The 15,270-nt window shown below is 39.9% G+C and overlaps 1 protein-coding gene across 17 annotated transcripts in view; it reads right to left on the reverse strand.

Moving 5' to 3' along the window:
* KIAA1217 (KIAA1217 ortholog) overlaps positions 1-15,270 on the reverse strand; it is a 366,098-nt gene that overhangs the window by 160,981 nt on the left and 189,847 nt on the right. The window contains exon 1 of one of the 17 annotated variants that reach the window (XM_055708262.1): positions 11,579-11,739. The exons of the other annotated variants lie outside the window; for them this stretch is intronic. The gene's annotated coding sequence lies outside the window, so the exon portion shown is untranslated. Of the gene's footprint in view, positions 1-11,578; positions 11,740-15,270 lie in introns of those variants that run through there. 17 annotated transcript variants of the gene reach the window in all.

A 15,270-nucleotide genomic window follows, 5' to 3' on the forward strand; every position in this document is an offset into this window, starting at 1 on the left:
CATTTCACCACAAATTTACAAAAAATATAAAATAAGGTTAAGCAACCAAACTCAAAGTTTTGTTAAACTTAAGTTGGCAAACCAGGACGAGAACACTTTATTACAGACCTCTGGAGCAATCCACGGATTTCTTCAAATGTTAAATGTCACCTACTCCTCCCTCTGCTAGTCCCAAGGGGCAGCAGGTCTCCAGGCACCCTGATCATTCTCCTTAAAACCTCTTCAGGGAAGCATCCAGATGATGGCCTTCCTCTGCCTGTGTCTGCAGGTAAATCACATCTCTGATTTCAGTTTTCCAGGAGGATGCATAGAAACTATACTGGTATCACTGACCAGCTATTTCCCAGGACTAAAACCATGCCAGATGACATGTTCCAATGGTCCAGCCATGCTGGAGGCTAGTACACCACTGGCTCCTCTACAGGGGGTTGAGGTTGGGAAGAATTTGTATGTTTTTGATATTTCACTCTTTAGATAATTTCCTGGATGCTACAATAAACTTCTCTTTCCAGCTATCAAGACAGTGATCCCTAAGCACTTGCTACTACTAGTCTTTTTGTAAAGGTCACTGTACTCTACAAATTATTTGTGGCAGACTGTAATGAAGGAGGGAAGACAAAAAAGTACCCTGCAAAAGAAAGAAAAAGCAAAACAACTGCATCATGACTTGCTTTCATTTTGTTTGTCTGATACTGCAGCTGAACAAAATTCTGAAGTTTCTTGGCGTGTGAAACAGTATCCACAAATCTTTAACTGTACAAAACTACTTAGATTAAGACTGCGCTGCTTTCAGGTAAAGTGGCACAGCAATGTGTATGAGAAACAAATACAGATTTTGTCCTGTTGACTCTCAGACTGCTAATTATAAAAAAGGAGGGGAAAGGCACTGTCATACGGCCTGTGATCTTACCCCTTATCCTTTCTGACCAGCACAATCTGGCAGGAAAGAAATAGCTGTACTGATAAGAAGGAATATCTCCCTCTCTTTTAAGTGAAGGTGTAGTAACTATTCTCCTTCAAGTCAAACAGAGCTCATAGTACAGTATTTATTTAAGAATTTTTTCAATATGACAAATTATTGACTTGTTTCCATCGTGCCTTTTTGGATTAGGATGAGGAAAAGAAGTACAACTCCCACAATATCTCCAGATCTCAGCATCACTTTTCTTTTGATCAGTGCACTTTGGACTCACAGAAGCAAATTGCAATCATATTATCAGTCAAACAATACGGCTGAAAAACAACACTTGTATTAACAATTTAACCAGATGCTTTTGAAATCATCTACAATGAACAGCAGTTAACCCAAACACCCACCTGGGATGGTGAAGGCAGTTTCATGTTTATATATTCCTACTTATTGAGACCTTCCACTAGGAAAAACTTGGTTATTACACACCATCTACCTTGTCATGTACTTATATAGAGCTTTTAGGAAAGGCAGTGGGGAAAAACAGTGCCTTTATTTCAATGCTGACAACCAGTTTCACTTCCATGGGGTTTATGTGAGCATCATGCCTCTACGTCTGAAGCAGGGGCTTAGATAAGAAACAACTGGTTGATCCTCCTCTTAGAAGACAGCAAAGTGACAGAAGAGATAAGAGGTATCACTGGGCTGTGGGGCTGCGCAGATTTGTTCTTTGCAATGCTTCTTGGTGCCTGAACTTTAAATGATCAAATAGCAGAGCTATGGTTATGACTGCTTACCTGTCTTATTAACAAGAAAATTGGATAGTATCTCTTTATTTGTGAACCAAGGCAGTCTAGTCATGTAAAAGACAAACTATGTGGTTTTGTTGAGCATAATATCACAATATACTGTTAACTCTGCAGTCTGTGCCAGTCATTAGTTTTCAAAAGGATTTCAATGGTTCTGCTCTTAAGTGCAATACCCAACACACCTAGAACTGACTCAAGGTGAAATATTTTCCACCGCTAATCAAGGCTTTTCTTCCCCACATAACTCTTACTCCACTTTCCCTCCCTCTCAGATTTCAGATAAAATAAATTAAATCTGCCTATTGCAACAGGACACCACCAGACTCAGTTACTTTGCTGAACTTGGGTGAAGAAATGCAGGTGATTTTGTGGGCCGGCAGAAATATCAATATGAAATCAGGCTGGCTGTTTTAGTTAAATGAGCAGTAAAACAGTATGTAAGCTTATGTTTCCAAACATAGGTCCTTGCCATATACTGAGGTAAGTAAAACCAGATCATCGCCTTCATCTCCACTGGAACTACTTGAAGGCAGAGTGAACATTGTGAAATGATGACTGCATTTTAAAAGACCTCTGAAAGATCACAGAACCCAGACATTCAAGAAAGTTTTCAAACCACAGGGAAGACAAGCCAAAAACAAAGCAGCAGTGGCTAGACAAACCGCACTTGAAAGGCTTGATAACTTTTGTCTGACTGCTTTTTTCAGGGGAAGCTAGAAAAGCTGTTCTGCCCTCAAAATCTAATAGTGTGACCCTAAAATAAAAATTAAAAAAAATTTAATAAAAAAAAGACAGACAATGACAAAAGCAGAGACATTTTGGCAGTATCCAGGGAAGTCTGACAAGCAGCAGCAGAAAGCACAGATCAAAAGAACACATAAGTTCTTTTATTGTAGAAAATACCTAGAATTCCATGTTTATCATACCACAATAAGCTACTGAATGGTTATCTAAGCTGCCCTTGTTTTGCCAGGCGACTCAATACATCTCTAGGTTTAACCCTGCATTAGTTTTAGTCTGCTGTGTTTAAAATGCTACACAGCAAGTAAATCTAATCTAAAAGGTTATATATACCTCCTCAGGAAAAACAATCTTCACAGAGAGTGATGGCCTTAAACAGAAAATTTTTCTGGTATCAGTTCAGAATTATTTGCTCCAGTTTCTACAACTAAAATCACATAGCTGTGATATATCACAAAAAGCCCAACCCATTCACTCTCTAGTAATATACATCGCTTATAGGTATTGTGAGAAATTCACAAAAGCACATTTAAAAAAACCACAACAACCACCCAACATAAGAAGCATCTCACAAGTACCTGTTTGAGTACTTGTGAACTTTTCTTATTTCCTCAGTTCTCCTTTATAAACTATTAAAAGTTTCCCTAAATTTCAAGCTGGCTTTGTTCAAACAGCCACAAAGAAATCTGTCTAGTGTATTATAAGTGGAACAATTCTTGGCAAAATAACATCTCTGATGTTTAAGTCATGCAGAAACAAGACTGAACTTGTGAGTTCACAGTTTCTTTAAAACAAAGCAATACCTGCTGTCACAGCATGAGGGAGGGGAAAAAAAAATAAAATGTCTTAAACCCAAAATATTACAGCAGAAGCAAGAGAAGGCATGGAAAAAAAGTAGCTCACTCATCTTCACTATCCAAGTATCTTCGGAGTAGAAGCCTACTGTTTTCCAACCCTTCAATTCAGAAGAGGCCCACAAAGTAGCAGTTACTCCAGAGCCCTGGAAAACTTCCAGTAAGTAGATTAAACCTTACATATAAACACTCTTTATAATTAGAGAAGAAAGCATCTTGGGTTTTGGACAGTATACGACAAATTTTGAAACCATGAGATGAAATCAAGTTGTATTTTAACGTGGTTCAAGGGAAGCCTTTCTTCTGTAGACTGTCAGCCTCCCTCTCAAAAATGTCTGTTAACTACTCAAGTGACCTAAAGGTTTTTTGCACCTTGCAAACTCAACCCAGCAACGTACAGTTGACAATATATAGTCTATATAGTATAAACAATAGGATAATAATAATGAACACTTAAGGCCATTCCTCCTTACAGGGAGCTGTCTTTTGGAAAAAAGAACCATCCAGAAGCTTCTACTAACTCTTACACAAGCACCACAGAAGAAAGCCCTGGCTCTTTATCACAGCTGTACCTGGCTTGCAGAAGAGGCACCAGAGGAGCAGCAAAGAGCTGAGAGGCTCCTTTTTCTTCTTGGTTGTGCCACAGGGGCATGAGAGGTAACCTCCTTCTCAAAATCCATCCCCTCGGTAGCAGACTGCTATCAACATGGAGCGACAGACCCAGGAGCAGCACACGTCCCTCTTCCTCCCGGTGCAGATTTTCTATAGGTGTGCACATACAGCAGAGCTTCATCTGATGTGAGATTTCATTACACGTCCGGGTGTATGAATGACTCATATATAAAAAAAATACTGGTTTCTCATGGTTGCATGCTTGCATACGGGTGGGGATTGAACAAATACACATTTGCACATGGGCTAGAACTACCCTTTTGTGACAGGATTAATACCCGTGACCAAGGAGGTCACGATTTAGCAATTAAGAAAGAGGGTAAAACATGCACAGTAAAAAGACAGATGTAAAAAGTGCAATCAAAGCAATATAAATAGTTAATGCTACGGCGAAACCTCTTGTGGAATTAAGCTACAGCAACAACCAAGTATCATACGTGACCTCCACAATGGTCCTGCGTTACTGAAAGCTATTCATCAGCCTTGGGAAGAAACCTGACTCCTGCTTGCAGTAGGGTCCCAGGCTCAGTATGGGATTAACGCAGTTGTTGAGGACCGGATTAGGACACTGTGGCCAGGAGCCCTGCCTTCACAGCAGTGCCCGTCAGCTGCCGGGGGCAAGGGAGCTGCGAGAGCCCAGCGTGCCGGGGAGCAGCAGCAGCAGGTGCCCGCAGGGCCTACCCATGTGGGAAGGCACCTGCTACAACATCCGGTGTGGAAAACACTTGGTAAAAATAAAATAGAAGGGAAGTACACATGAGCCAGAAATTAAATACTCACATCTGATATCAGAGGAAGAGCACGCTGGTCAGACAACCTGCTAGGGGCTTGAGCCAACTGTACTCCGGTCAGCAGCAACGTTGTTACCGACATCAATACCAGCTCCATGAGGACCAAGAAAACCATCCTGTGACCTGCACCTCTTCGCTCCATCCCACCCAATCCTTTCGCGATGCTCAGAAGGGAGACGTTCTCCATGGATTTACATAAAGCTTTTGAGGCTGTTGCTATCACGTGTTTTCACTGAAATTGGGACAGACACCATCCTAATTGCCTGTGGTAAAACAGAGACAGTCCCTGGCTGCACAGCACAGAGACCCTTCTCGGCCTCACTTGCCCACACAGGAGCATGCCGGGGGCTGGCAGAAGGCACCATCCTGCCTGTACCCCAAGTGCTGGACTTAGTATTAGCCAAAAAGATGGCATCTTAGATTAGCAGCTAAAAAACAATTGTAACAATAGTGATTCTCAGTAAAAAGCCCCGAAATACTTCCAGCAGTTACTGGCAAATGGTACCTGCCTTACCATGGTGATTCCAGTCTAAGAACAGAGGAATACCGAGGTTGTCCCACACCCCTGAGTAGTAGATATGGACACAATGTTGTTTTTTTAATGCAAAGCTATTAAGCAATTTTAATATAAAATAGCTTTTTTAAAAAATAAAGAATCCATGATACGCATAATGAAAGAGTGAAATTGGAACACATTTGGGAAGTTTTGGAATGGTTTCTTTTTTAAAGACTTCTAGGGAAAAATATAACTTAGATCAAGAATTTAGGGAAATTATAATTTCTCTGTAAAAAAAAACCAGGAAATAAAACAGGGATTTAGGATCTATAGGAAATTGTATGAATGTCCTTGCTTTTCAGGTACACATTTTTAATGGAACTGTTTATGTTGTATTTATGCTATATTCATTAATTTTTTACATTATGCTAACTAATAACTCTTCCTTCCAAATAATATTTACTCTTATTTAAATGAACCAGTGTTGTACAACTATTTATTTACTCAGCCAATGGGAAATAAGTGACATTTCTTCTTACTGATTCTAATCAAAGTCAAATATTTGTTCCTTCTGTAAGTAATTTCTTACTAATTACAACAGTCTGATGTATAGTATTTTGTTACTAAAAATAGGGCTACAAATGAATAAATGCAGCTAAAGTTACACTTTCAAAGCACAGTGGAAGAAAGCCCAAAGCTCATACATAGACATTGAGAGCAGCTCTGTTTCCAGACTTTAGACACCCACGTACCCACAAAATAGGTGCAAACTGGAAAGGTCTCTGCTTATTCATCTGGCACTAAGTGTATTTGGAAGTGAATATATCATGTAAAACTTAAAATGAGACTCAACTTCTTTCAAATAAATAAAGAAAAAATTAATTCTTTGGTTTTTCACTGTTTACTTCTTCCTCTTGCTGCCTTCCTCCCTCCTTGGAACAGACATCTCCCTCCAGACTGAAAAAACACTTAGTGTTGGCTGAAACTGAATTACAATTAGTTTTTCTATTTAGAATGAAATCAATGTAAGAGCATGGAGACAGTCTATTAAAAGTATATGTAAGAAATGTAAACCCCTTAGAGGCTGAAATATTCTTAAAACATAGCTGAACTCTGGAATTTACAGTCATGAGACATTAACATGGTCAAGAATTTAGCAAACCAAAACAGAACTGGACATTCATGCAGCTATCAAGAAGATCCAGTCTTACAACTAGCAAGAACATAATTTTGGAAGATAAAATAAATCTCAAGATGTGGGACAAAGTAACCTGTAACTAGTAAAGATCAGAATGTACATGATGTACACGGCCAATAATCCAACATCCACCTTCTGAGAGGTTGTTAGAACCTCCTTAAGAACCCACAGCAGAAGCCATGGTAAAAAACATATTTATTATTGGTTATTCTGGATTTCAGACTTAACCTAAGGGAATAGCTTCTCTACTCCTTTTCTTAACAACTGATTTCAATTTTCTTTTTTTTTTTTTTTGTTAGGCGCACCTATGGCAGAGTATTATCAGCCAGTGAAAACCTTTCCTAAACTTAAACAAATGACAACACTCAGTGTTTACTAAGACAGCAATTTCCCAGTGAATGAATGGCATCACTATAATCCACAGCACAAGAGACCACATAAAACGCAGTAATACAAAAGGTACAAATTAATGAAAAAAAAACCCCACAAAACCGAAAAAAAAAAAAGACCCTTCAAAACAATCTCCACCAACCAGAAGTACCTGTGTTGGCTTGATGTGCCAAGATGCAAAACTTAATACCACCAGATTCTGGATTTACTGAAGTGGCAAAATTACCATGATTGGGTGAACGTTAAAAACACACTTCTCGGTGGCTGCTGTCAGTGACAGGTGTTGACTGCAATTTTAGCAACAGCACTGTTCCTCCTAGTGGACTCAACTCATTTGAAGAGAAAGGAAATTGGAAAATATGTTGGTAAGAGATTTGCTTGTCTTACTCTTGTTCTCTTTACATGAGCTCAGAAAAGAGATTTAAATCCCAGGGTTTATGGTTAAACCAAGACAGTTAATCAGGTGACTTCGGTGCAGTCTGCTTTGTTTGAAAAACAACTGAATAGTGCTGTAATGCAGCAGCAATGGTCCAGAGGTACATTTATTTTTCTCATGACTGACATAAATACATGCTCTCCTCCCAAGTGACAATGTGCAAAGGGCACAAGAACATTCCCAGTGGGAAGCTAACGGGACTATTCAGCTGAAAAGAGAACAACCCAAGTACATTCACAACCATTTTCAAGGAAATGATCTTGAGACACAGCAAATATTCATAAATACTGAGGCTAATCACAGGCTACAGAAGGACACCCTGACCAATGACCATTGAAGCTACACTGTAACATCAGCTCTACCACCAGCACAATCTGCTGCCCTCACCCAACACTGCCTGTGACGCTCCTCATCTACTGAAGGAGTGATCCTCACACCTTCAGGAACACACCTCCAGAACTACGGACAATGCCTGCTCAAAACCAGCACAGCCAAAGGTGGCATCTTCATTTTCACTTCTGTCACAAACTTCTTGGGCTCTCGTGAGTGAGTAAGGGGCTTGAAATGAACTTTGGGGTCACTGACAAGCCTCGGTACTCTGAGGATATCTCCCATGCTGTTCACCCCTGAGCTGGGCATGAAGCACGGCAACCTGAGGTGCTTTGGTTTAAAAGTAGAGTTGGAAGAGGAAGCAGTGGCAAAGCACCCTTCATACACCAATCTACTTCTGCAGGATAGGAAAAGAAGAACTGGCTTTCTGGTTGCCTAAGTCTGAAGGAAGTTCTACAGCCATGTCTCCATCTCTGGGCAGAGCACCCTAATAACCAGCCTAAAGCAACACGGGGCCAGGGCTCTGTCACTGACTCCTGAAACTTTGCTGCCAATAAGAAAGGAACACAAGGTCCTCATGGCCAGGGCGAGCATGAAGACAGGAGCTCAATTTCACAGTCCTGTGATGAGGCTCATTCAGCAGCTGCTCTGAGGAGCTAATCACAAGGCTATGGGACCAAACCCTGTCACAGGTCATTGCCCAGTGGCTTGACTTCAAAAGGGAGAATGTAGGGTTTGCCTACCCCAAACGCCTCCAAGCATCCCCAGAGGAAGGCAGGCACCTAGCACAGGTTCAGGAGAGGCAGGATGTGCCTCTGCCACAGGGGTGGATGCTTCCAGGCCAATGCACAGAACGCAGGCTCTCCTCACCACCACTGCCGAAGAAGTATTGCACTGAACCCATCCACCACATGAAGTCCCGCAGACTGCTTTGGTGCAGTTTCTGGCCATCATCTACAGAGACAACCCAGAAAGCACCAGGACTAAACTGAGTATGTGCAAAAACACATGTACAAATGCCTCAGGATATATTTCTGACCAGAAAAGCTTAAATTTCTGAAACCTAAGGAATCTCAGGTGTCTACAATAACTGGGAGAGGTTTCCATGGGCAACTCTCTTGAATGCAGCTACCCAAACTGTGCTTTAAGGGACACCAGAGTCCTGGACTCAACAAGATTACTGTGGCATTGATTCAGTCAGCTGAATACAAAGGATTCTAAAAATAGTTTTCATCATAAAATAGATTAGAAAAATAATACATTAAAAAATCACATGAACAAAGGTAAGCATGTAACAACTACCTGGGACTTCTGAGTTACAAACAATACATGCTACTTAAAATGCAGAGGCGTTGCCACAGAAGAGAAGCTACTAATCCTGCTGGGGCAAAGTAACTGCGCTGGTGTGTGATTTGCATGGGGTGAGGGAAGGAAAAAGAAAAGGAACTACTTTATTAGCCTTTTTGCAGCTTTGTTTTGTTTGCTTTTTGAAAAGAACAGATTTTTTTTATTATTATTGCTTTTAACTGATAGATATAAATTAAAACCTTACGTTTATCAAAGCAAGTATTACCGCTCTGGTTAAACTCCACTTACTCCCACAGATACCTTAGGGCTAGTAGTTAATATATGCCTTAACACGTTGCCTTACTTTTTTAAACTGAAGAGTAAAATTGAAAGACTTTCCACTGAGACATTCTACTAGGAATATTACTCTTCTTCCTCAATATTTTCACTTATAGTGAATACAAAGTAAATCCACTTTACTTTGCTAATGAACTAGCTCTTTGTTCATTTATCTATTGAGCTATTTATAAATATCTTGCAATCACAGCATTATCTGGGGGCTAAAAAGCATGTTTCAACTCAAAACAAATGGACATGCCACCTCATGTCCTTCCATAAACAAAAGCTTAAGGCCTTGGAATCAGCAGAGCTTTAAGCTTGCAATCATGTTTCCTATGTTCATTTTTGTAGCTTTTCTTAGGTGCTTTTAAAAACGTAAAATAAGAGCAGTGGCCTTTAACATACAGCGGCACTGGAAAGCAATGAATTGTTGTACCCAATGGTGAGACAGGGGACACATGTGCATGCTGGGGACAATCCTCCCTTCCCCAATGCGTAATGTGTTCTGTTGGGCTTAAAGATTATCCAGGGAGGAGGGGGAACTGCTGTCTCATTTGGGCAGGGAGGTAGTACCCATTGGCAGAGAAGAGGCAAGAACACACAGAAATCTCCTGAAACAACTTCTGAAACTTTTTTTTCCCTGAACAAATACCTACAGCCTATGCTGACAAAACAGCAAGTTCTAGCTGTATGACACCGACCTCTCAGATAAAAATAGGCATTTTTTGATAACACATTATATAGAACAGGATGTGAACCAAGTAGTAATTCAACAAAATGGATTTTCTCAACTAGAAAAGTCTGCAGCAACATATATCCAGAGTAAAATCACATTCTTCACATACACTGTGTACATTTTAAAATTAAATGTAATTTTTAAACTCTCTTTTTTAATGGGTACACACCAGAACAATATTCACACAATATTAATACTAAATCAACTTCTCCCTAACCAACTCCATGGCATCAACCAGCAATAGTGTAATGAATGCAAAATATGCTAGTTAATTTGACACACTGTCATTTGTACATATCCTAGTACTAAATAATTATCACTCAGACTTTGGGAGAAAGGTTAACCTGAAATTAATTCTAAAATATTTCCATTACTGGCTTAGTTTCAAGATATAACTAGGAGTAAAGCAAAGGAGCTGTGACCAAAAAAACCTAGTGATTTCTTCACTTCGTACTCTTTTCAATCCATTCACTTTAATAATCAATAAATGTTCCAAAAAAAGAGTTTATTTAGTGTTGCTTGATCAAGCAATGCAGAACATCAGAAAACCTTTATACCCTGTTTTTTCACCTGGAATTAGATAATGTGCTTACCATACTCTGCGGCCTCCTTATTCCCTAAATCCTACAGAGGATTTACGTTGAACTGAAGTTTCTCTCAAGTTTACATTTCTCGGGCGTCTTTAGGCAGAACCTAAGATTTTTCTCTTTTCACATTTTTAAGCTCAGACATTAACTACTGCAAACACCCAGCCTTTCCCACCTCAGTCTAACCCTTTTCATACCGAGTGATTTGAACCAACTAAACTTTGTAGTCCTAACCCTGCTTTTCCTTACCATATCACAGCAGTGACAGCGCGGAAGGGGACTCTCCCTTAAGTACTGATGTTTACTCGATCTGTTGTGACTGATATAAGTATAAAAGTGGTTCCAGCTAAGAACCCAGGGATTTTACTCCCTCTCCAGAGGGACTGAAAATGTCCCTTTTTGTTTATACCTAAGACCCAAAAGTCCCAATAGCCTTTCTACTGCTGGACTTTTACCTCCAAATGTGTTTACTCTTTACTAATGTACTTTTACCCAAGAAAAAAAACTATTAAGAAATGCCCCAGTGTTACCTTATGATATTTAAGCACATACTCGAAGTCAGTTTAACCAATTGATGCTATGATCCATTTAAAAAAAAGAGCAAGCTTCGGTATTTCTGCAGATATCAAATCCTGGAATAAATGCTGTTGTAATTTTAGGGTTCTATTTTAACAGTTAAAGGAGAGACATCTGGCAATAATCTACAAATAAATACAGTGTCTCCATTCTTAGTTTCTCCTCCAAAACACTACCTAGGACATTTTTGCAGCATGATTCATATAATCAACATAATACATTACAATGCCTTTCAAATAATTCTGAATTCTCAGTTCATTCAATAAAGAACTCATTTTTGAAAGAGAAAAAAGAACATGCCATGCCAGAAAACTTGCTTTATTGATTTAGCCCTGCTGCCAGGAGGAGCAACGTGGTGAAGCAAACTCCATGATTTCAAAGGCATTTTTTTACAGCAAGGGCAGAAAGAGAAAGAGGCTTATTTACCGAAATGTGAGATTCCACAGGTGAGGCCAGAGATGGTCTGAAATCCTCTTCCTTTAGTTCCAAAAGTTTCAGTTTATGATGAAGCCTGATATAATCCTTTCAAGCTGCCAGGTAAAACGCACGCCATATCTCAGCCGTATTTTCTTTCGCCCTTTTGCAGCGTAACTTTGTTATTTGCATAAAGCTTAGTTCTGGCCTATGGGACTTTTTGAACATCTACATGTTAGATTAGCTGTCTTGACATGCTCTATCAAGCATGACATCATGGATCTCCATGGTAACCTTAACCACACCTTCTCAGATGCCAGAGTTACCTGTCATGTTCAGACCTAACTGAACATAATAAAAAAACCCTCAACCACCATTTTCTAGGCACTCAGACTTGCACAGGCACCAGAAGCGTGTGGTTTTTTTTTTTAAATTGATGGAAATCTAATTTCACTTCCCAATAAATGTGGTCTTCACAGATCACTGGCTAAAACACCAGAGCTGTTCCTGACCCTTCCACATCTCCCGGTGTATTTCCTAGTCAAACAACAACAAAAGAAAGCTATGGCAAACACCTTCCAGCTCATTTTCTTAAGACATGCTCATCAGCTCCATATCTGAAAAACCTGTACACACATTTTTGCTCTCTGCCCCTCAGAAAGTTTTTTTTTAGCAAAGTGACTTGTAAAACAGGTTCACTGCAGGGATTACCCCCTCCCCTTCCATAGCCAGGTTAGCATTTTAACCTCTTAAATGCTAACTCTTTTTCACCCTTTCGGCCATTTGCCCAGCTTTTAAGTTGTTAGTTCTCTTTCCTCCTCTGCTGACCAGAGTCAACCCCACCTAAGCCAGTGATCATGTCCTGCCAGAGCTCAGCAGCAGATGATTCACACCATCTCAAACTTCAAAAGATCAAGATTGTTTTCCTCCTTCTTTTCTCTTTTTTCTTTCTAACTTTCCTAGAGATTACATTAGCACCTTGCTTTCATTAACACAGACAAGAGAGCCTTGGCAGAAGCAAGGTATCCAAAGCTCCTGCAGAAAGTCGCATTACCGATAAAAGAAAATTTTGTTCCTCGGCTTTCCAGGAGCTCTGGTGCCTGGCTGCAGGGCTGTCTTGCAAGGGGGAAAACCTGCAGTGTGGGGGCCCGCTGCCAAGAGCTGTGGCTGTGGGATGCTGCATTCCCCTGTGGTTCTTCTGGGGTGCACAAGGCATGGCACGCCTGCACCACCCCAGCTGCTGTAAACTCACCCCCCAGTTTAGCACGAAGAGCAGTTTAGCTGCAGGTTATTTGCCTTGCATCACTATCCCGAGGCCCTCGTGCAAATAAAGACAGCTCTTGTCTTTGCGAGCTTTCCTTTCCAAAATAAGATACCACAACACAAACAAGGCAAAAAACGTGTGGGGTGAAGGAGGGATGATCTGTGTGCACAGCTGGGAGGTTTCAGGTCACCATGTTTGTTAACCATCAGTAATCCCCACCAGCATTTTACCTGGCCATGATTGTACTTCTGATTTGTGGCAGGTTATCAAGAGTAGAAAGGGTCCTCAGGAGGCACGTCCAAGGGAGGGATTTATCTGAATAAACGAAGCCTGGAGGAAACCATTAATATGTAGTGGAAGATACGGACAACACTCAGAGCTGACCTTGCTGGTGGAGGCCATACAGTATGATCTGACAACATCAAATATTTTTTTTCCTGATGTTTACTTTCTGCAAACCAGGGGTCAGTTTGCCAAACTCAGATACTGCTGCTTAAAACCCACAAGAGAAGAAAGTCCACAAAAAGAGAGACAATTACCAATCTTGATTTTATGGCCCATTTTTGCTGGTTATGGACCTGACAGGGTTTAGAGCAACCTGGAAGACAAATTATATGATATCCAAGGGACTACCTCCTGACTGTAAATATTGGGATGTTTTATGTTCCAGCTGCACCATTTGACACAGAGATTAGAAAATGGTGTTGCATCAGCTACTATCCTTGATAAATCTCCCACAGTGGGGAAATTTCCACCATGTATAATGTTGCCATTTTCCAGATCTGGGAGCAGCTGGAGAAGTAAGAAGGGAGGAAAGGAACCTGGAAAATAAATCATGACATTTTCATTCATGTCTTCCCATACATCTTATATATATATATATATATATATATCACATACAAAATCTGTATGTTACACACACAAACCTACTACACATGGATGCAGTTTGTCTTTATACCACTGCTACACACATACATATAGAAGGGGGGAAAAAGAAGTATGTATGCTAAACATATGCACCCTCCAAAGCAAAACTGCATTATGGTCTTATTCATGGAGCAGCTAAGTAAGCATGCATTATACATACACATATATATACACACACACGGAGCTGTGTGCATATAATATAGATGTGTAGCTACACACAGAGATACATATACACACACACACACACACAAAATAGATACATGTGTGTGCACACATAGACACAACTGGTAAGAAAAACCCCTCTGAACTATAATGCCATGACCATAATAATCTTACTGCACCTGATGAGCCACACTGTTGACACATTACATTTCAGCTAAGCAAATTTCTTACAACTAGTATAACTCATTTCTGCATGTTATTAATGTGGCTTCTGTTCAGTTTATCTTTTTTTTTTTAAGTTATGCTGAATGAATTGAGGCTTCAGTCTTTCTGAATCCCAAGAAAGATAGTTTGATACTCTCGCAGTAATTTTAAAGTTATTTTGGTTTAAAATTACTTAAAAACTCATTACATACAATACATATGTCTAATCATCAAAAAATAGAAGCAGGAGACATTTGCATGAATTCTACCCTCAATAAATTAGCAAGGATGACACATTTTAAACAAACAGCAGGAACAGTTACTGCATTCCTTCTGTAATTTATTGCCTTCAGAAAAGGCTCAAATTACAAAATGTGTAGGGTGTAATGCTGTAGGCTGTTCAAACTGGGTTTGCAGTGTCTGCAACACTGGAACTAAATATTTACATGACTCCAAAAGATCTAATCTTTGGATTTCACCCCCCTGCCACCCCCTTTATTTAATTTGTATGCTATCTTTATCCACCACCCAGCACATTCCACACAGTCACTAAAGTTCATGGAAGAGATAAGTGGGGAAAAAAAAATAAAAATCAAGACTTTCAAAGGAAAGGAGGAAAGCTGTTTCAAAATAAGGAATAGATCATCTTCATTAGAGCTGAAGTCTTGCAGCTATTTTAGCTGGATACGCATGGATTCTAGCATTTGTGTGCTGAGGTGACTGATAGCACCTGGGATCTTTAGAGACCTTGTCAAAAGTTGTAGGGGGGAAGTTACCAAATTAGTGTCTTTCCAACCTGTAACAATGGTCTGATCTCCAAAGGTTCGGAAGGCTTCAAAAGAGGCTGGGAGTTCAGTAAGAACTGCCATAACAGAGCACAATATTTTTCCAACTTGTTTTATTCCTTACTTACAATTAATTTACTGTTAGTGCTGAAATACCTATAAAACATTGAGAAAAAAACCTTTTATAAAAGGTTTGCTGTCAATCATTTGTTAAATTGAGAGTAATGGGCATAAGATTTTTGAGCCTGAACTCTAAATTCTGCTGGTTGATTAAAAAAAATGAATTATGGAATAGAAGGTAGATTGTCTGTAAAGCTGAACATATTAAACTCTAATAATGCACCCAAAACCAGAGCCCAGAG

Source organism: Falco cherrug, chromosome 4 (genome assembly GCF_023634085.1).
Source record: "Falco cherrug isolate bFalChe1 chromosome 4, bFalChe1.pri, whole genome shotgun sequence".
In the NCBI taxonomy this organism is placed as follows: Eukaryota; Metazoa; Chordata; class Aves; order Falconiformes; family Falconidae; genus Falco; species Falco cherrug.